This window comes from Oncorhynchus tshawytscha, linkage group LG02, assembly GCF_018296145.1.
Source record: "Oncorhynchus tshawytscha isolate Ot180627B linkage group LG02, Otsh_v2.0, whole genome shotgun sequence".
Classification (NCBI taxonomy): Eukaryota; Metazoa; Chordata; class Actinopteri; order Salmoniformes; family Salmonidae; genus Oncorhynchus; species Oncorhynchus tshawytscha.
In genome coordinates this window covers 6419598-6441037 of record NC_056430.1, presented here as the reverse complement: position 1 = coordinate 6441037, position 21440 = coordinate 6419598, and positions in this window count along the sequence as shown.

Here is a 21440-nt window from a genome sequence, read left to right as displayed (position 1 = left end):
ATTCAGCAATGGTCTGCAACATTTGTCCTCCCGTGATTGAGAGAAACATGGTCTACTGAGAATTTCTCAAAGTTGGGTTTTATTCGGAATTGCAGAAAAGGGGCTGTCCCAGGATGCCCGACCCTAACTGGGCTCATGGACGGTCCTCTGATTTAGTTAAACTCAAAAGGGAATTGGAGTTTCCTTCATTAAACAGTCCTATAATCACATTACACAATTTTACAAACCGTATCATCCTCACTCACTCATCTTATACAATAATTAGATGTAAACCTCATATCTGAGGCTATTATATAAACAGCGTTATGGTTATATTTATTTATATATATTTATATTTACTTTTTATTTATTTTCTATCTTTTCTACCTTCTCCGGGACGTAAACGTTGTTCCGACCTCAAGTTCTGTGAGGTGGAAGGAATTCCTTTGTTCTCAATGAAAATTCACTCTGTCTCTTATACTGTGTCCATGAGGAGATAATCTCTTGGAGAAATTTACATCCTCACTGACCACAGCAGCCTGGTTGAATGAGCAGAGAGAGGCAGGGAGAGGGGGGATGGTGCTTGCTGTACCCAAAGAGGGCAACGTCATGACAACCTGTATAGAAGGTCATGCCAGTACAGAGACATCGTTCTACTGCATGCTACATTTCACTGATCAATAATTGATGTGAGAGTAGGATGTAGGATGATCTCTGCAGAATGGGAATGACTGTCTATCTGTATATATAGATATAGAGAGATAACACCTCCATTACTGCTGCTGGTGACACACACGCACGCACGCACAGACACACACAGACACACACACACAGACACACACAGACACACACACACAGGCACACACACGCGCACGACACACGCACACACACACACACACACACACGCACACACACACACACACACACACACAGACACACAGCACACACACACAGACACACACACACAGACACACACACGCACACACACACACAGACAAACAGCATACACACACACACACACACACGCATACACATACACGCACACACACACGCACACATGCACACACACACACACACACGCACGGGCACACACACACACACACACACACACACACACAGACACGCACGCACACACACACACATGCACAGAAACACACACACAGACACACACACACAGACACACGCACACACACACACACAGACACACACAGCACGCACACGCACGCACACACAGACACACACACACAGCACGCACAGACACACACAGACACACACACACGCACAGACACACACAGACACACACACACAGACACACACAGACACACATAGACACACAGACACACACACACACACACACAGACACACACACACAGACACACACACACACAGACACACACAGACACACAGACACACACGCACAGACACGCACAGACACAGACACACAGACACACACACATACACACACATACACACAGACACACACATACACACACACACACAGACACACACGGACACACATAGACACACACGGACACACACACACACAGACACACACACACGTACAGACACACACAGACACACACACACACATGTGTGAATCACCAGGGGTGTATCTCCATACCCCTAAAGGCAGCTCAGAGCTTCCTGAGAGTGTGAAGCTGACATGAAAATATGTGTTTATGGTTGCTTCCCAAATGACAACCTATTCCCTACGTAGTACACTACTTTAGACCCTATTCCCTACATAGTACACTACTTTAGACCTGAGCCCTATGGCACCCTATTCCCTACATAGTACACTACTTTAGACCCTATTCCCTATATAGTACACTACTTTAGACCAGAGACCTATGGCACCCTATTCTCCACATAGTACACTACTTTAGACCAGAGCCCTATGGCACCCTATTCCCTATATAGTGCACTACTTTAGACCAGAGCCCTATGTCACCCTATTCCCTATATATAGTGCACTACTTTAGACCAGAGCATTATGCCCCCACCACTACTTTAGGGAGTTGATTACCATTTGGCATGCATCCTAAATACCCCTCAGAGGAACATTGTCCTTGAAATGGGGGATACATGATCTGTAGTTGGCCTCTGTAGCCTTGAATCAGTTATGAGACAGGACAGTCATACCTCTTCCTGTAGCCTTCAATCAGTTATGAGACAGGACAGTCATACCTCTTCCTGTAGCCTTGAATCAGTTATGAGACAGGACAGTCATACCTCTCTTCCTGTAGCCTTCAATCAGTTATGAGACAGGACAGTCATACCTCTTCCTGTAGCCTTGAATCAGTTATGAGACAGGACAGTCATACCTCTCTTCCTGTAGCCTTGAATCAGTTATGAGACAGGACAGTCATACCTCTCTTCCTGTAGCCTTGAATCAGTTATGAGACAGGACAGTCATACCTCTCTTCCTGTAGCCTTGAATCAGTTATGAGACAGGACAGTCATACCTCCTTCCTGTAGCCTTCAATCAGTTATGAGACAGGACAGTCATACCTTCCTGTCTTCCTGTAGCCTTGAATCAGTTATGAGACAGGACAGTCATACCTCTTCCTGTAGCCTTCAATCAGTTATGAGACAGGACAGTCATACCTCTTCCTGTAGCCTTGAATCTTCAACCTCTCTTCCAGTTATGAGACAGGACAGTCATACCTCTTCCTGTAGCCTTCAACCAGTTATGAGACAGGACAGTCATACCTCTTCCTGTAGCCTTGAATCAGTTATGAGACAGGACAGTCATACCTCTCTTCCTGTAGTCTTGAATCAGTTATGAGACAGGACAGTCATACCTCTTCCTGTAGCCTTCAATCAGTTATGAGACAGGACAGTCATACCTCTTCCTGTAGCCTTCAACCAGTTATGAGACAGGACAGTCATACCTCTTCCTGTAGCCTTGAATCAGTTATGAGAGACAGGACAGTCATAGACAGGACAGTCTCTTCCTGTAGCCTTCAATCAGTTATGAGACAGGACAGTCATACCTCTTCCTGTAGCCTTGAATCAGTTACGAGACAGGACAGTCATACCTCTCTTCCTGTAGTCTTGAATCAGTTATGAGACAGGACAGTCATACCAGTCTACCTCTCTTCCTGTAGCCTTGAATCAGTTATGAGACAGGACAGTCATACCTCTTCCTGTAGCCTTCAATCAGTTATGAGACAGGACAGTCATACCTCTCTTCCTGTAGCCTTCAATCAGTTATGAGACAGGACAGTCATACCTCTTCCTGTAGCCTTGAATCAGTTACGAGACAGGACAGTCATACCTCTCTTCCTGTAGCCTTGAATCAGTTACGAGACAGGACAGTCATACCTCTTACAGGGACATTTGTCAGCAAGCAAGATAGTTACTGTACACCTTACAATATATGACATTTGTCATTGTTGTTGTTGTTGTTGTTCCCTGAATAAGACATTGGGTGCTACAGTACATCCAACCTTGGCTTTTCACACAAAACTATTCCACGTTACTAAATAAAGTTTAATGTCTGACTCCAACACATAAATACCTGTATGTTTGAGTTATAAAATACATAACCATTGTTAGTTGTTGGAAGGGCCGTTTTAAAAAGACAAAGGATGTGTGTTGCAAATGGCATCTCATTTATATATTGTGCGCCAGAGCTCAAAGGGTCTTGCCTGTAGCAAGAGGCCAAACTAACTGACTAGACTGTCTGTGATTACTGAATCAAGAGGCCAAACTAACTGACTAGACTGTCTGTGATTACTGAATCAAGAGGCCAAACTAACTGACTAGACTGACTGTGATTACTGAATCAAGAGGCCAAACTAACTGACTAGACTGTCTGTGATTACTGAATCAAGAGGCCAAAATAACTGACTAGACTGACTGTCTGTGATTACTGAATCAAGAGGCCAAACTAACTGACTAGACTGACTGTCTGTGATTACTGAATCAAGAGGCCAAACTAACTGACTAGACTGTCTGTGATTACTGAATCAAGAGGCCAAACTATCTGACTAGACTGTCTGTGATTACTGAATCAAGAGGCCAAACTAACTGACTCAAGAGGACTGACTGTCTGTGATTACTGAATCAAGAGGCCAAACTAACTGACTAGACTGACTGTCTGTGATTACTGAATCAAGAGGCCAAACTATCTGACTAGACTGTCTGTGATTACTGAATCAAGAGGCTAACAAACTGTCTGTGATTACTGAATCAAGAGGCCAAACTAAGACTGACTGTCTGTGATTACTGAATCAAGAGGCCAAACTAACTGACTAGACTGTCTGTGATTACTGAATCAAGAGGCCAAACTAACTGACTAGACTGACTGTCTGTGATTACTGAATCAAGAGGCCAAACTAACTGACTAGACTGTCTGTGATTACTGAATCAAGAGGCCAAACTAACTGACTAGACTGTCTGTGATTACTGAATCAAGAGGCCAAACTATCTGACTAGACTGTCTGTGATTACTGAATCAAGAGGCCAAACTAACTGACTAGACTGACTGTCTGTGATTACTGAATCAAGAGGCCAAACTAACTGACTAGACTGTCTGTGATTACTAGTGCTTCACTACTGCGTTACAAAGTGATGTTGAGAAACAGTGTGGTGTGTGTGACAGTCATTCACTACAACATGACAGAGTCCTGGCAGAGATACTACAGTGTGATCTTCTGGGGATCTTTCTTCCACTTGGAAAGAGATGTGTTGAAATGACCCACAGTGACACTCTGGGATTAAAAATTCTCTCTCTCTCTCTCTCTCTCTCTCTCCTCTCAGCAGTAGTGTTGACTGTTAGTTAATAGGTGTGGTTTTCTCCTTTCTTTTCCCAGGGGATCTTCCCAACCAGCTACGTTCACTTGAAGAAGGCCATTGTAACCAACAGAGGGTAAGAACCACTACATCAATTATAACAAACTGTTTTCTCTGATGAGGCAGAGAGGAGAGGGATGGAGGAGAGGAGAGTAGAAAGGGATGGAGGAGAGAGGAGTGGAGGGGAGAGGAGAGAGGGATTAAGGTAGAGAGGAGTGGATGGGAGAGGAGAGGAGAGGAGAGGAGAGGGAGAGGAGAGGAGAGGAGAGGAGAGGAGAGGAGAGGAGAGGAGAGGAGAGGAGAGGAGAGGAGAGGGAGGGGGAGGGGAGGGGAGAGGAGAGGAGGGAAAGGATTAGAGGAGAGAGGAGAGAGAGGAGGAGAAAGGGATTATGGGAGAGGAGAGGAGAGGATAGGATGGGAGAGGAGAGGATAGGATGGGAGAGGAGAGGAGAGGAGAGGAGGAGAGGGAGGGAGAGAGGAGAGGAGAGGAGAGGAGAGGAGAGGAGAGGAGAGGAGAGGAGAGGAGAGGAGAGGAGAGGGAGGGGAGGAGGGGAGGGGAAAGGGAAAGGGATGGAGGAGAGGAGGGGTGGAGAAAGGGATGGAGGAGAGGGGTGGAGGAGTGAGGAGGGGGAGAGGAGAGGAGGGGAGAGGAGAGGAATGGAGGAGAGAGGAGAGGAGGTGAGAGGAGAAGATAGGAGAGAGGGATGGAGAGGAGGGGGATGGAGGAGAGGAGAGGAGAGGAGAGGAGGATGAATGGCGTTATCTAGCATGGTGGTACAGAGAAACTACAGTCATGACTAGTTAACAGTTATCTAGTGTGGTAAAGGGAATCTACAGCTGTCCACATAATAATTCACATTTGAAACAGTATATTTTCTTACTATATCTATGGCCAGGCTAGACAGGAAACAGTATATTTTCTTACTATATCTATGGCCAGGCTAGACAGGAAACAGTATATTTTCTTACTATATCTATGGCCAGGCTAGACAGGAAACAGTATATTTTCTTACTATATCTATGGCCAGGCTAGACAGGAAACAGTATATTTTCTTACTATATCTATGGCCAGGCTAGACAGGAAACAGTATATTTTCTTACTATATCTATGGCCAGGCTAGACAGGAAACAGTATATTTTCTTACTATATCTATGGCCAGGCTAGACAGGAAACAGTATATTTTCTTACTATATCTATGGCCAGGCTAGACAGGAAACAGTATATTTTCTTACTATATCTATGGCCAGGCTAGACAGGAAACAGTATATAAGTATTGTATCAAAATCTGATTTCTTATTGAGATCAGCAAAAGACTGTTTTGTAAATTGAATTCTTAAATACGGTACGCCAGCCCTTTTTTCCAATACGATTTTAAAACTCAAAATGCTTATTTTCCTTTTTTCATATCCCCTCAGGAGGGGTACTTGGAAATTGTAAAGGATTGTACATCCAATTAATTTGTCTCTTTGTGCATTTAATTAAAACCGTTATGCAAATGAAGACATCTGTTACTTCGATTAATATGACCTAAAATAAAGGCTTTCAAAACATTATGCAACATTTTAATAGATATTTTTTCCAATTGTTGGCCGTCTATTTGTAATGAAGATAATGTGGGCTACATATTTTAGTTGTAATCCTAAAAGATTACAGTTGACCCACAACACAATATTCTGTGTTGTTTTATGGGTAACGTAACTAATACATTCTACGAATTTCAGTTTGGAGAAAGGCAGGGATAGATAGAGAGGGAAGAGAGGGAAGAGAGAAGAGGAGGCAGGGATAGAGGGGGGAGAGTAGAGGTAGAGGGAAAGGGAGGGAGAGCGTGGCAGGGCAGGATAGGGAGGGAAAGAGAGGGAGATATAGATAAATAATGTCTCTCTTCCTCTTGTCCTCCACTGTCTCTTCCTCTTGTCCTCCACTGTCTCTTCCTCTTCTCCTCCACTCTCTCTACCTCTTCCTCTTCTCCTCCACTGTCTCTGTTCCTCTTCCTCGTGTCCTCCACTGTCTCTTCCTCTTCTCCTCCACTGTCTCTCTACCTCTTCCTCTTCTCCTCCACTGTCTCTGTTCCTCTTCCTCGTGTCCTCCACTGTCTCTCTACCTCTTCCTCTTGTCCTCCACTGTCTCTTCCTCTTCTCCTCCACTGTCTCTCTACATCTTCCTCTTCTCCACTCTCTCTTCCTCTTCCTCGTGTCCTCCACTGTCTCTCTACTTCTTCCTCTTCTCCTCCACTGTCTCTGTTCCTCTTCCTCGTGTCCTCCACTGTCTCTCTACCTCTTCCTCTTGTCCTCCACTGTCTCTTCCTCTTCTCCTCCACTGTCTCTCTACCTCTTCCTCTTGTCCTCCACTGTCTCTTCCTCTTCTCCTCCATTGTCTCTCTTCCTCTTCCTCGTGTCCTCCACTGTCTCTTCCTCTTCTCCTCCACTGTCTCTCTACCTCTTCCTCTTCTCCTCCACTGTCTCTCTTCCTCTTCCTCGTGTCCTTCACTGTCTCTCTACCTCTTCCTCTTGTCCTCCACTGTCTCTTCCTCTTCTCCTCCACTGTCTCTCTACCTCTTCCTCTTGTCCTCCACTGTCTCTTCCTCTTCTCCTCCATTGTCTCTCTTCCTCTTCCTCCACTGTCTCTTCCTCTTGTCCTCCACTGTCTCTTCCTCTTCTCCTCCACTGTCTCTCTACCTCTTCCTCTTCTCCTCCACTCCTCCACTCTTCCTCTTCTCCTCTGTCTCTTCCTCTTCCTCCACTGTGTCCTTCACTCCTCCACTGTCTCTCTACCTCTTCCTCTTCTCCTCCACTGTCTCTCCTCCACTGTCCTCTTCTCCTCCACTGTCTCTCTCCACCTCTTCCTCTTGTCCTCCACTGTCTCTTCCTCTTCTCCTCCATTGTCTCTCTTCCTCTTCCTCGTGTCCTCCACTGTCTCTTCCTCTTCTCCTCCACTGTCTCTCTACCTCTTCCTCTTCTCCTCCACTGTCTCTCTTCCTCTTCCTCTTGTCCTCCACTGTCTCTTCCTCTTCTCCTCCACTGTCTCTTCCTCTTCTCCTCCACTGTCTCTCTTCCTCTCTCCTCCACTCTTCTCCTCCACTGTCTCTCTACCTCTTCTCCTCCACTGTCTCTCTACCTCTTCCTCTTGTCCTCCACTGTCTCTTCCTCTTCTCCTCCACTCTCTTCCTCTTCTCCTCCACTGTCTCTCTTCCTCTTCTCCTCCACTGTCTCTCTACCTCTTCCTCTTCTCCTCCACTGTCTCTCTACCTCTTCCTCTTCTCCTCCACTGTCTATTCCTCTTCTCCTCCACTGTCTCTCTACCATCTTCTATACTGATCCCAGAAGTCAGTTCAGTTTTCTGTTCTAGATGCTGATCTATATGTATTGTGTCATCTACTGACACAGTGATCTATATGTTTTGTGTGTGAATGTGCTTTGGTCTAATAGATATCATGTAAGGCCTAGATTAGATTTGAGATGAGAACATGGCCCTGATGATTGATGTGTGATGCAATGGGTTCAGTATGACCCACAGCTCTTCTATAGAGATCCAGTTTGAAATCTGTCTGTTTTCAGTTCAAAAAATGATCTGCACTTTATTGAGTCTGTTTGTGGTGTCAGATAGGTGGGGGTGGCATTTTTTTGGGGACTATTTTGTTTCGCCGGGCCACACTTGCTCTAGCAAGAATCGCTAAAGTGTTTGAAAGAAAACAAATACTAACTGAACCCAGATTTGATTTACTTGGATGGTGGTTAAAGTGACATGAGCAGTTTAACCTTCAATGATGTTAATTTTTGCCCCTTTTTTTTAAACAACCAATTTACCGACCACGGTTCAATTATTTGAATTAGTTTTTTCTGTGTGCACACAATGTGCAGTTTCTCTAGAGATAAATTAGATCAAGCCCGAACTGTGTGATATAGTAGGGAGTTGAAGCTTCTGTCAGATCTCCCCAAGGAGATGTGGAGTCAGGCGCAGGAGAAACACATTCCGAAGGAAAAGGGGCGTTTTATTAAACAAGTTCCGAAGGAGGGCGTTTTATTAAACAAGTTCCGAAGTAAAAGGGCGTTTTATTAAACAAGTTCCGAAGGAAAAGGGCGTTTTATTAAACAAGTTCCGAAGGAAAAGGTGCGTTTTATTAAACAAGTTCTGAAGGAAAAGGGGCGTTTTATTAAACAAGTTCTGAAGGAAAAGGTGCGTTTTATTAAACAAGTTCCGAAGGAAAAGGGCGTTTTATTACACAAGTTCCGAAGGAAAAGGGCGTTTTATTAAACAAGTTCAAAATAAGACACCGGACTACAAAGTAGCCACAAAACCCCACTCAGATACAGTCCAGGGAAAAACCACCTGTTAAACATGTACTTAAGAAAACGCAACCCAAAACTAACTGACAGTCAAACGAAAACAATTCCGCACAAAAACCCAAAGGAAATGTCGAGATTAAATACCACCCCCCTAATTAACCAAAATGAAACCAGGTGAAACACAAACCAGACATAACCAAAAGAAAAGGTAAAAGGATCAGTGGCAGCTAGTAGACCGGTGACGACGACCGCCGAGCGCCGCTCGAACAGGGAGAGGAGCCACCTTCGGAGGAAGTCGTGACAGTCTCCAACAGGCCAATATTCCACATAGTTTGACGCAGAAAATGTGGTAATTAACTACAATGACCATAATCCATTGCGTGCCTACTTGTCCAGTCGGCGTGGTGCAGACATGGAGACGGAGAGGAGAGACAGAAGAACGCACGATGGAGAGGAATAGAGAGCAGTTGTTGCTTCGCGAGGTATCTCCACCTGAAAATACATGATCTAAGTGATTGATAGTTGGTATTCAGCAGTCATAGTAGCATGCCTTATTTACTTTGAAGATCTACTAGAATAGTGCTTTTTTGTCAGGCAGCAGCTCTATAGAGACGAGATGATGACTTGGAATGAAATAATAAAGTCATCAAATAAAACAAATGTAAAATACACAACTGAAATATTTTAGTAATGTGATGCGAATAAATGATGCTTAATACGTGATAAGCAGTAATGGACAGTCAACTACCATAATGGGACTTTTATTGTGTTATTCTGTGTTGTTACAGCATTCAGCCCACATAATGCATAGTACATTTAATGTCTAAAAGACCATTTTTGAAACTGGAATAAGAAATCATGAATGTATTTACGTGTGAATGCCTTTGTTCTGTTTATCTCTGTCGGAACCAGCCCCCCTTAGGAAGGTTGCAAGCTGAATAGGTCTGATTGTCTGAAAGGGGTCTCCCTTTCCCGTCGTCTATTGTTGTTCCCTCTGGAAGATAGGCTAGCCAGCTGCGTCGACGGTTGCCATTGGGGTGATGAGAGTAACATACTACGGTGATTTGAAAAAGAGTAGTATGATGGTCCCTTTTAGATTCACTTTTCTCGATATCTGACTTAAGACAGCTAATCAGCCGTATTAGTGATTGTCTGGGAGATTAGCTTTTCACCTACACCTCGTGTTGATTGTTCATGGGTCAGGATTCAGACCACTTTACACGCACAGCTGCAACCTGGCAATGTTCTGATCTCCTTTTGTTCATACTGTAGGGGAATAAATAGTCCCCTTCTCCTGTAATTTACAACAGGGTGTGAGCTGTCGACCATCCAGCAGCACCCCCCACCCCTCTGAGAGGGCCTGGTTACTGTCTGGGTGGGCCTAGTTACTGTCTGAGTGGGCCTGGTTACTGTCTGAGTGGGCCTGGTTACTGTCTGAGTGGGCCTGGTTACTGTCTGAGTGGCCCTGGTTACTGTCTGAGTGGGCCTGGTTACTGTCTGAGTGGGCCTGGTTACTGTCTGAGTGGGCCTGGTTACTGTCTGAGTGGGCCTGGTTACTGTCTTAGTGGGCCTGGTTACTGTCTTAGTGGGCCTGGTTACTGTCTGAGTGGGCATGGTTACTGTCTGAGTGGGCATGGTTACTGTCTGAGTGGGCATGGTTACTGTCTGAGTGGGCCTGGTTACTGTCTGAGTGGGCCTAGTTACTGTCTGAGTGTGCCTGGTTACTGTCTGAGTGGGCCTGATTACTGTCTGAGTGGGCCTGGTTGCTGTCTGAGTGGGCCTGGTTACTGTCAGCCATTGCCAAGCTGATCTGACCCATTGTGATCCTCACAGGACATTCATGACAATATGTTTTTCTAGCGGCTGTGGAGTCAGGGGGCCTGGAGCGGAGGCCCCTCTACTGAGACAGCATGTTCATCTCATTGTGTGTTACATTTTAGGGTTGGGAGATGCTAATGAGTTATAGGGATTGTGAGAGCGGTGTTGGGGAGGGAGGGAGTGAAGGGAGGCAGAGGGGGGGGACAGAAATACAGATGGAGGAAGGGGAATGGGGAGAAGGGAGGGGGGAGAGAGGAGGAGGGAGGAGGGAATGAGGGAGAGTGGAGAGAGGAGGAGGGAGGAGGGAATGAGGAGAAGAAGGGACAGGGCAGAGAGAAGTAGGGAGGGGGAGAGAGGAGGATGGAGTGGTGAGAGAGGAGGGAGAGGGAATGAGGGAGAGGGGAGAGAGGAGGGAGAGGGAATGAGGGAGAGGGGAGAGAGGAGGAGGGAGAGGGAATGAGGGAGAGGGGAGAGAGCAGGGAGAGGGAATGGGGAGAAGAAGGGGCAGGGCAGAGAGAAGTAGGGAGGGGGAGAGAAGGAGGGAGAGGGGGGAGAGAGGAGGATGGAGTGGGGAGAGAGGAGGGAGAGGGAATGAGGGAGAGGGGAGAGAGCAGGGAGAGGGAATGGGGAGAAGAAGGGACAGGGCAGAGAGAAGTAGGGAGGGGGAGAGAAGGAGGGAGAGGGGGAGAGAAGGAGGAGAGGGAATGAGGGAGAGGGGGTGCGAAAGAGGGAGAGAAGTAGGGAGAGGGGAGTGAGAAAGAGGGAGAGGGGGAGAGAAGGAGGGAGAGAAGGAGGAGAGGGAATGAGGGAGAGGGAATGAGGGAGAGGGGGTGAGAAAGAGGGAGAGAAGTAGGGAGAGGGGGTGAGAAAGAGGGAGAGGGGGAGAGAAGGAGGGAGAGAAGGAGGAGAGGGAATGAGGGAGAGGGAATGAGGGAGAGGGGGGAGAGAAGGAGGGAGATTATTATTCCAATGCTAAATTCTCAGAAACCTGAAAACACTGAAAAAACCATCCAACCTGAAACTGAGTGAGTAGTGTTTAGTTAAGTTAATGTTTAGTCTGAAACTATATTTTAAAAGCCAAAAGCCAAGAAGAAAAATACACAACATTACTTTATAAGGACTGAATTCTAACATAATTCTGCCAAGCTCGATACAAATTCAATTAGCACTGACGTGTCAAGTGAGAGGTGTCAAAGTCCTTTAGCCCAACAATGGCAGGAGAGTCGCAGTCTACTCCAACCAAATGGAGAGGCCTTACAAACTGCCTCCCGCTGTTCAGAGGTCATTAAAACACAATACCCTGTGTATTGTATGTAAATAATGATAAGGCAAGAAAAAATCACAAAATGGAGCTCCTTATGGAAAATCAAGACACACTTTTTGTTGACTGTTATAAAAGCGAGAACATCAGCAACTTAATCTTCCACACAGACCCTGACACAGTGCTATATTAACCAGACCATCCCCTGGCACAGTGCTATATTAACCAGACCATCCCCTGGCACAGTGCTATATTAACACAGACCATCCCCTGGCATGACACAGTGCTATATTAACCAGACCATCCCCTGGCACAGTGCTATATTAACCAGACCATCCCCTGGCACAGTGCTATATTAACCAGACCATCCCCTGGCACAGTGCTATATTAACCAGACCATCCCCTGGCACAGTGCTATATTAACCAGACCATCCCCTGGCACAGTGCTATATTAACCAGACCATCCCCTGGCACAGTGCTATATTAACCAGACCATCCCCTGGCACAGTGCTATATTAACCAGACCATCCCCTGGCACAGTGCTATATTAACCAGACCATCCCCTGGCACAGTGCTATATTAACCAGACCATCCCCTGGCACAGTGCTATATTAACCAGACCATCCCCTGGCACAGTGCTATATTAACACAGACCATCCCCTGGCACAGTGCTATATTAACACAGACCATCCCCTGGCACAGTGCTATATTAACACAGACCATCCCCTGGCACAGTGCTATATTAACACAGACCATCCCCTGGCACAGTGCTATATTAACACAGACCATCCCCTGGCACAGTGCTATATTAACACAGACCATCCCCTGGCACAGTGCTATATTAACACAGACCATCCCCTGGCACAGTGCTATATTAACACAGACCATCCCCTGGCATGACACAGTGCTATATTAACACAGACCATCCCCTGGCACAGTGCTATATTAACACAGACCATCCCCTGGCATGACACAGTGCTATATTAACCAAACCATCCCCTGGCATGACACAGTGCTATATTAACCAGACCATCCCCTTGGCATGACACAGTGCTATATTAACACAGACCATCCCCTGGCACAGTGCTATATTAACACAGACCATCCCCTGGCATGACACAGTGCTATATTAACACAGACCATCCCCTGGCATGACACAGTGGTATATTAACACAGACCATCCCCTGGCACAGTGCTATATTAACACAGACCATCCCCTGGCATGACACAGTGCTATATTAACCAGACCATCCCCTGGCATGACACAGTGCTATATTAACACAGACCATCCCCTGTCATGGCACAGTGCTATATTAACACAGACCATCCCCTGGCACAGTGCTATATTAACACAGACCATCCCCTGGCATGACACAGTGCTATATTAACACAGACCATCCCCTGGCACAGTGCTATATTAACACAGACCATCCCCTGGCATGACACAGTGCTATATTAACCAGACCATCCCCTGGCATGACACAGTGCTATATTAACACAGACCATCCCCTGTCATGGCACAGTGCTATATTAACACAGACCATCCCCTGGCACAGTGCTATATTAACACAGACCATCCCCTGGCATGGCACAGTGCTATATTAACCAGACCATCCCCTGGCATGACACAGTGCTATATTAACACAGACCATCCCCTGGCACAGTGCTATATTAACCAGACCATCCCCTGGCATGACACAGTGCTATATTAACCAGACCATCCCCTGGCATGACACAGTGCTATATTAACACAGACCATCCCCTGGCACAGTGCTATATTAACACAGACCATCCCCTGGCATGACACAGTGCTATATTAACACAGACCATCCCCTGGCACAGTGCTATATTAACACAGACCATCCCCTGGCATGACACAGTGCTATATTAACCAGACCATCCCCTGGCATGGCACAGTGCTATATTAACACAGACCATCCCCTGGCACAGTGCTATATTAACACAGACCATCCCCTGGCATGGCACAGTGGTATATTAACACAGACCATCCCCTGGCATGACACAGTGCTATATTAACACAGACCATCCCCTGGCACAGTGCTATATTAACACAGACCATCCCCTGGCACAGTGCTATATTAACACAGACCATCCCCTGGCATGGCACAGTGCTATATTAACCAGAACATCCCCTGGCATGGCACAATGCTATATTAACCAGGGCAACCCCCAAACAGTTTCAGCTGAACTTTCACCTAATCAAATAATTAGCCCAGCAGGAGAAGCTCTCCCTTGAGAAAGATACCCCTCACCCCGAGCTGGTCAGACCAGACCTCTTCATTATATAACCCCACAGACGAGCAACCCCAAGCGGAAAGTCAACCTCCCAGCACAGAGAACTACTCCCTTATTGAAATGAAGGATAAATTCACCCAGCTGGAGGTAAGGCAGGTGGAGCTGGAACAGCAGGTGATTACACTCCTGTCAGCACAGACCCAGACAACAGTCCAGCACAACACCCCCTTAACCAGACCCGGAGTGCTGGAGGTGGAGAGGAGAGAGACATGTCTGTACTCTGGACTGTTGTGAAACATCTTCAACAGGAGAAAGAGCAGGAGCAGGAGATCAGACTGCTGCAGTAGAGGTTGAGGGGGATAGCGTTTGACAGAGAACAACCCCCTAGAGAGGTGGCCACCCCCGCAGAGAAGCCAGCAGAACAGCCCACCTCAGCACCACAGCAGAACAGTCCACAAAAGACCATAGCGTTGACATCACAGCAGAACAGACAAATGAAGAACCCCAAGCCCAGGGGATTCCAAACCCCCCTGTCAGCCACCCTGATAGCCCTCCTGACAACCCCCACACACTGAGGACATACACAAGACACAGATTGTTCTCCTTATGGACTCAAATGGAAAATATATACAAGAAAATAAAATAAACTCTGGTGTCCAAACACCCAGCGTGCCCTAGACCTTCTGTCTGAGGTCCAACTAGGTTCACCCAGCGCGCCCTAGACCTTCTGTCTGAGGACCAACTAGGTTCACCCAGCCACATAATAATACACACAGGCACAAATTACCTGAGAGCACAGCAGGAAAGGGTGGCCACAGCACTGAAGGGAGTGATTCTTCTTTAACTTCTTCTTTAACTTTCCCCAACGCACAGGTGGTTATCTCCACCCTGCTACCACGAAAATACTTCCACCCTGCCACAATACAGCGGGTAAACGCAAGTATTTCCCGTGACTGTGCCTCAAAACCAAATGTTTTCCTGGCCCACCACTCCACCCTGGACTTGAACAGCCTTTATGACCAGGTCCACCTCTACAATGCAGCAGTACCCATCTTCACCCGAACCCTGAAGGACATCGCTCTCACACGCAGCCCTAACACTTCACACGGAAGCAACAGAACAATAGACTCCCCGCCCAGACCAGCGAGACGCTCGGCCAGACCTCATCCAGACCCCAACACCACCAGCCACATCCAGACCCCCACCCCAACCAATAAACACCCACCAAGACAACCATGCCCACACCCCATTTAGGCACCCTCAGATCAGACCTATGCCCCTCCTGCCCACCCCATGCCCCCCACCCCCACAAAGAGGGCCTCAACATGGTAGTCACACATACGCCCAGGCCGTGAGCAGGCAAACAGGCCAAACCCCCACTCTTACACTAGCCCAAGCCAATGGCTAGTGGGGCGGCAGCGTAGCCTAGTGGTTAGAGCGTTGGACTAGTAACCCAAAGTTACACGACAAGGTACAAATCTGTCGTTCTGCCCCTGAACAAGGCAGTTAACTCACTGTTCCTAGGCTGTCATTGTGAATAAGAATTTGTTCTTAACTGAGTTAAATAAAGGTTAAAATGTTTTTTTTTTAAATGGCATGTACCAGATGCTCAGCAGGCTCTGCTCACACTTACTGGCCTGAGGCCAAACCTCAGATATTCCATCCAGGAATATCCAAGGCCTGAGGTCATCTGCCTTTGACCTAAAGAGCAGGAATCTAGACTTCATCAAAGATATTGGAAATACAGACATTGTCATCCTTGAAGAAACCTGGTATGGTGGAGATGGACCCACTGGTTGCCCTCTAGGTTACAGAGAGCTGGTAGTCCCATCCACCAAACTACCAGGTGTGAAACAGGGAAGGGACTCAGGGGGTATGCTGTTTTGACATCGAGCTGACCTAACTCACTCCATTCAATTAATCAAAACAGGAACATTTTACATTTGGCTAGAAATTCAAAAGGAAATGATCTCAACAGAGAAAGAATGTCCTCCTGTGTGCTACCTATATCCCCCCACTAGAATCCCCATACTTTAATGAAGACAGCTTCTCCATTCTGGAGGGGGAAATCAATCATTTCCAGGCCCAGGGACATGTACTAGTTTGCGGCGACCTAAATGCCAGAGCTGGACAAGAACCTGACACGCTCAGCACACAGGGGGACAAACACCTACCTGGAGGTGACAGCATTCCCTCCCCCATATGCCCCCCTAGGCACAACTATGACAACATAACCAACAAAAACGGGTCACAACTCCTGAAGCTCTGTCGCAAGCTGGGTATGTACATAGTCAATGGTAGGCTTCGAGGGGACTCCTATGGTAGGTACACCTATAGCTCATCTCTTGGCAGTAGTACTGTAGACTACTTTATCACTAAAAATGTTCCACTGTAATAGTGAAGGTGTTATACTGTTTAGGTTTTCTACGGCCAGGTTATCTAACCTTTCAGCTTCCCTATCAAATCTAAAAATCTCAAATAGTGTTACGATCGTGAGGAGAGACGGACCAAGGCGCAGCGTGTGTTGAGTTCCACATATTGCGGTGAAACAAAAACAATAAACCAACAATGAAATGTGAAAGTAGTGATGCACAAACACAAAACAATATCCCACAAACACAAGTGGGACAATGGCTAACTAAATATGATCCCCAATTAGAGCCAATGATTACCAGCTGCCTCTAATTGGGAACCATACAAAACACCAACATAGAAATATTGAACTAGAACACCCCCTCGTCACGCCCTGACCTACTACACCATCGAGAACCAAGGGCTCTCTATGGTCAGGGCGTGACCAATAGACAACCGAAGAAAATTAACAATAATGACAAATGGTTTGATGAAGAATGCAAAAATCTAAGAAAGAAATGGAGAAACCTGTCCAACCAAAAAATATAGAGACCCAGAAAACCTGAGTCTATGCCTTCACTAGGGTGAATCACTAAAACAATACAGAAATACACTACGGAAAAAGAAGGAACAGCACATCAGAAATCAGCTCAATGTAATTGAAGAATCCATAGACTAACCACTTCTGGGAAAATTGGAAAACACTAAACAAACAACAACACAAATAATTATCTATCAAAAATGGAGATGTATGGGTAAACCACTTCTCCAATTGTTTTGGTTCTTTAACAAAGAACAAATAGCAAAAAAACATATACAAAATCAAATACAAATTGTAGAATAAACTATTATTCTAAGTGGAGACAAATTTGACCCCAATAACTACCGTGGGACATGCGTAAACAGCAACCTTGGGAAAATCCTCTGCATTATCATTAACAGCAGACTCGTACGTTTCCTCAGTGAAAACAATGTAATGTCAAATTGGCTTTTAATCAAATTATCGTACGACAGACCACGTATTCACCCTGCACACCCTAATTGACAACCAAACAAACCAAAACAAAGGCAAAGACGTCTCATGCTTTGTTGATTTCAAAAAAGCCTTTGACTCAATTTGGGATAAGGGTCTGCTATACAAATTGATGGAAAGTGGTGTTGGGGGAAAAACATACAACATTATAAAATCCATGTACACAAACAACAAGTGTGGGGTTAAAATAGGCAAAAAACACACCCATTTCTTCCCACAGGGCCGAGGGGTGAGACAGGGATACAGCTTAAGCCCCATCCTCTTCAACATACCGTAATTTCTGGACTATTAAGCGCACCTGAATATAAAAAATACATGTATTTTGTACATAAATAGGACACACATGTCTATAAGCCGCAGGTGCCTACCGGTACATTGAAACAAATGAACTTTACACAGCTTTTAAACGAAACACGGCTTGTAACAAAAATTAATAGGCTTTAACGAAACACGGCTTGTTACAAAAATTTAAAAAAATAGCAGTAAACAGTAGCCTACCAAGAAAGTCATTGGTCACTATCTTCCTCCTCCTGTTCACTGAAACCACTGAAGTCATCTCCTTCGGTGTCGGAGTTGAATAGCCTCAGAATTGCTTCATCCGATGTTGGATCGCTGCCCTCTTCAACATGCGGCAGTCCAGACTTTTGACGATACTCCACGCTGTCAGCAGCTCTATTTCCTTTTCCAACAGGCAGATCGATCGTCTTCAACTTGAAAGCTGCATCATGCATTTCTCCGTGTCTTTGCCATGATGAGGGTGACAAAATGACTACCGTAATCAGAATGATGGGAAGTTTGAGCGCGCTCGATTTACGTCACATTATGTGACGGTGCTCAGTTTTTTGACGGCATGAATCTTGTGAAAGCGGGAAAAATCCATAAATTAGCCGTGTCATTGTATAAACTGCGAGGTTCAAAGCGTGGGAATAAAGTAGCGTCTTATAGTCCGGAAATTACGGCATGTATCAACAAATTGGACTACAGCAGTACCTAGATGTTCTGCACAGATTCTGCCAGACCTGGGCCCTGACAGTAAATCTCAGTAAGACCAAAATAATAGTGTTCCAAAAAAGGTCCAGTCGCCAAGACCACAAATACAAATTCCATCTAGACACTGTTGCCCTAGAGCACACAAAAAACTATACATACCTTGGCCTAAACATCAGCGCCACAGGTAACTTCCACAAAGCTGTGAACGATCTGAGAGACAAGGCAAGAAGGGAATTCTATGCCATCAAAAGGAACATAAAATGCAACATACCAATTAGGATCTGGCTAAAAATACTTGAATCAGTTATAGAACCCATTGTCCTTTATGGTTGTGACGTCGGGGGTCCGCTCACCAACCAAAAATTCACAAACTGGGACAAACACCAAATTGAGACTGCATGCAGAATTCTGCAAAAATATCCTCCGTGTACAATGTAGAACACCAAATAATGCATGCAGAGCAGAATTAGGCCGATACCCGCTAAATATCAAATTCCAGAAAAGAGACATTAAATTCTACAACAACCTAAAAGGAAGCGATTCAGAAACCTTCCATAACAAAGCCATCACCTACAGAGAGATGAACCTGGAGAAGAGTCCCCTTAAGCAAGCTGGTCCTGGGACTTTGTTCACAAACACAAACACACCCCACAGAGCCCCAGGACAGCAACACAATTAGATCCAACCAAATCATGAGAAAACAAAAAAGATAATTACTTGACACATTGGATAGAATTTAACAGAGAGTAGACAGTGGCAGAATACCTGACCACTGTGACTGACCCAAACTTAAGGAAAGCTTTGACTATGTACAGACTCAGTGAGCATAGCCTTGCTATTGAGAAAGGCCGCCGTAGGCAGACCTGGCTCTCAAGAGAAGACAGGTTATGTGTACTCATGCCCACAAAATGAGGTGGAAACTGAGCTGCACTTCCTGACCTCCTGCCCAATGTATGACCATATTAGAGAGACATATTTCCCTCAGATTACACAGATCCTCAAAGAATTCGAAAACAAACCCGATTTCGATAAACTCCCATATCTACTGGGTGAAATACCACAGTGTGCCATCACAGCAGCAATATGTGTGACCTGTTGCCACAAGAAAAGGGAAACAAGTGAAGAACAAACACCATTGGAAATACAACCCATATTTATGCTTATTATTTTCCCTTTTGTACTTTAACCATTTGTACATCATTACAACACAGTATACAGTGGGGCAAAAAAAGTATTTAGTCAGCCACCAATTGTGCAAGTTCTCCCAGTTTAAAAGATGAGAGAGGCCTGTAATTTTCATCATAGGTACACTTCAACTATGACAGACAAAATGAAAAAAAAATCCAGAAATACACATTGTAGGATTTTTAATGAATTTATTTGCAAATTATGGTGGAAAATAAGTATTTGTTCACCTACAAAAAAGCAAGATTTATGGCTCTCACAGACCTGTAACTTCTTCTTTAAGAGGCTCCTCTGTCCTCCATTCGTTACCTGTATTAATGGCACCTGTTTGAACTTGTTATCAGTATAAAAGACACCTGTCCACAACCTCAAGCAGTCACACTCCAAACTCCACTATGGCCAAGACCAAAGAGCTGTCAAAGGACACCAGAAACAAAATTGTAGACCTGCACCAGGCTGGGAAGACTGAATCTGCAATAGGTAAGCAGCTTGGTTTGAAGAAATCAACTGTGGGAGCAAGTATTAGGAAATGGAAGACATACAAGACCACTGATAATCTCCCTCGATCTGGGGCTCCACGCAAGATCTCACCCCATGGGGTATACATAATATGACATTTGTAATGTCTTTATTCTTTTGGAACTTCTGTGAGTGTAATGTTTACTGTTCATTTTTATTTATTTCACTTTTGTATATTATCTACTTCACTTGAGAGAGAGGAGATGGGAGGGGGTTAGGCTGGGGGACTGAGAGAGAGAGAGAGAGAGAGAGGAGATGGGAGGGGGTTAGTCTGGGGGACTGAGAGAGAGAGGAGATGGGAGGGGGTTAGGCTGGGGGACAGAGAGAGAGAGGAGATGGGAGGGGGTTAGGCTGGGGGACTGAGAGAGAGAGAGGAGATGGGAGGGGGTTAGGCTGGGGGACTGAGAGAGAGAGAGAGAGGAGATGGGAGAGGGGTTAGGCTGGGGGACTGAGAGAGAGAGAGAGAGGAGATGGGAGGGGGCTTAGGCTGGGGGACAGACAGAGAGAGAGAGAGAGAGAGAGAGAGAGAGAGAGAGAGAGGAGATGGGTGGGGGTTAGGCTGGGGGACTGAGAGAGAGAGAGAGGAGATGGGTGGGGGTTAGGCTGGGGGACTGAGAGAGAGAGAGGAGATGGGAGGGGGTTAGGCTGGGGGACTGAGAGAGAGAGAGAGACGAGATGGGAGGGGTTAGGCTGGGGGACTGAGAGAGAGAGAGAGACGAGATGGGAGGGGGTTAGGCTGGGGGACAGAGAGAGAGAGAGACGAGATGGGAGGGGTTAGGCTGGGGGACTGAGAGAGCGATTGAGACGAGATGGGAGGGGGTTAGGCTGGGGGACTGAGAGAGAGAGAGAGACGAGATGGGAGAGGGTTAGGCTGGGGGACTAACAGAGAGAGAGACACGAGATGGGGGAGGGTTAGGCTGGGGGACTGAGAGAGAGAGAGACGAGATGGGAGGGGTTAGGCTG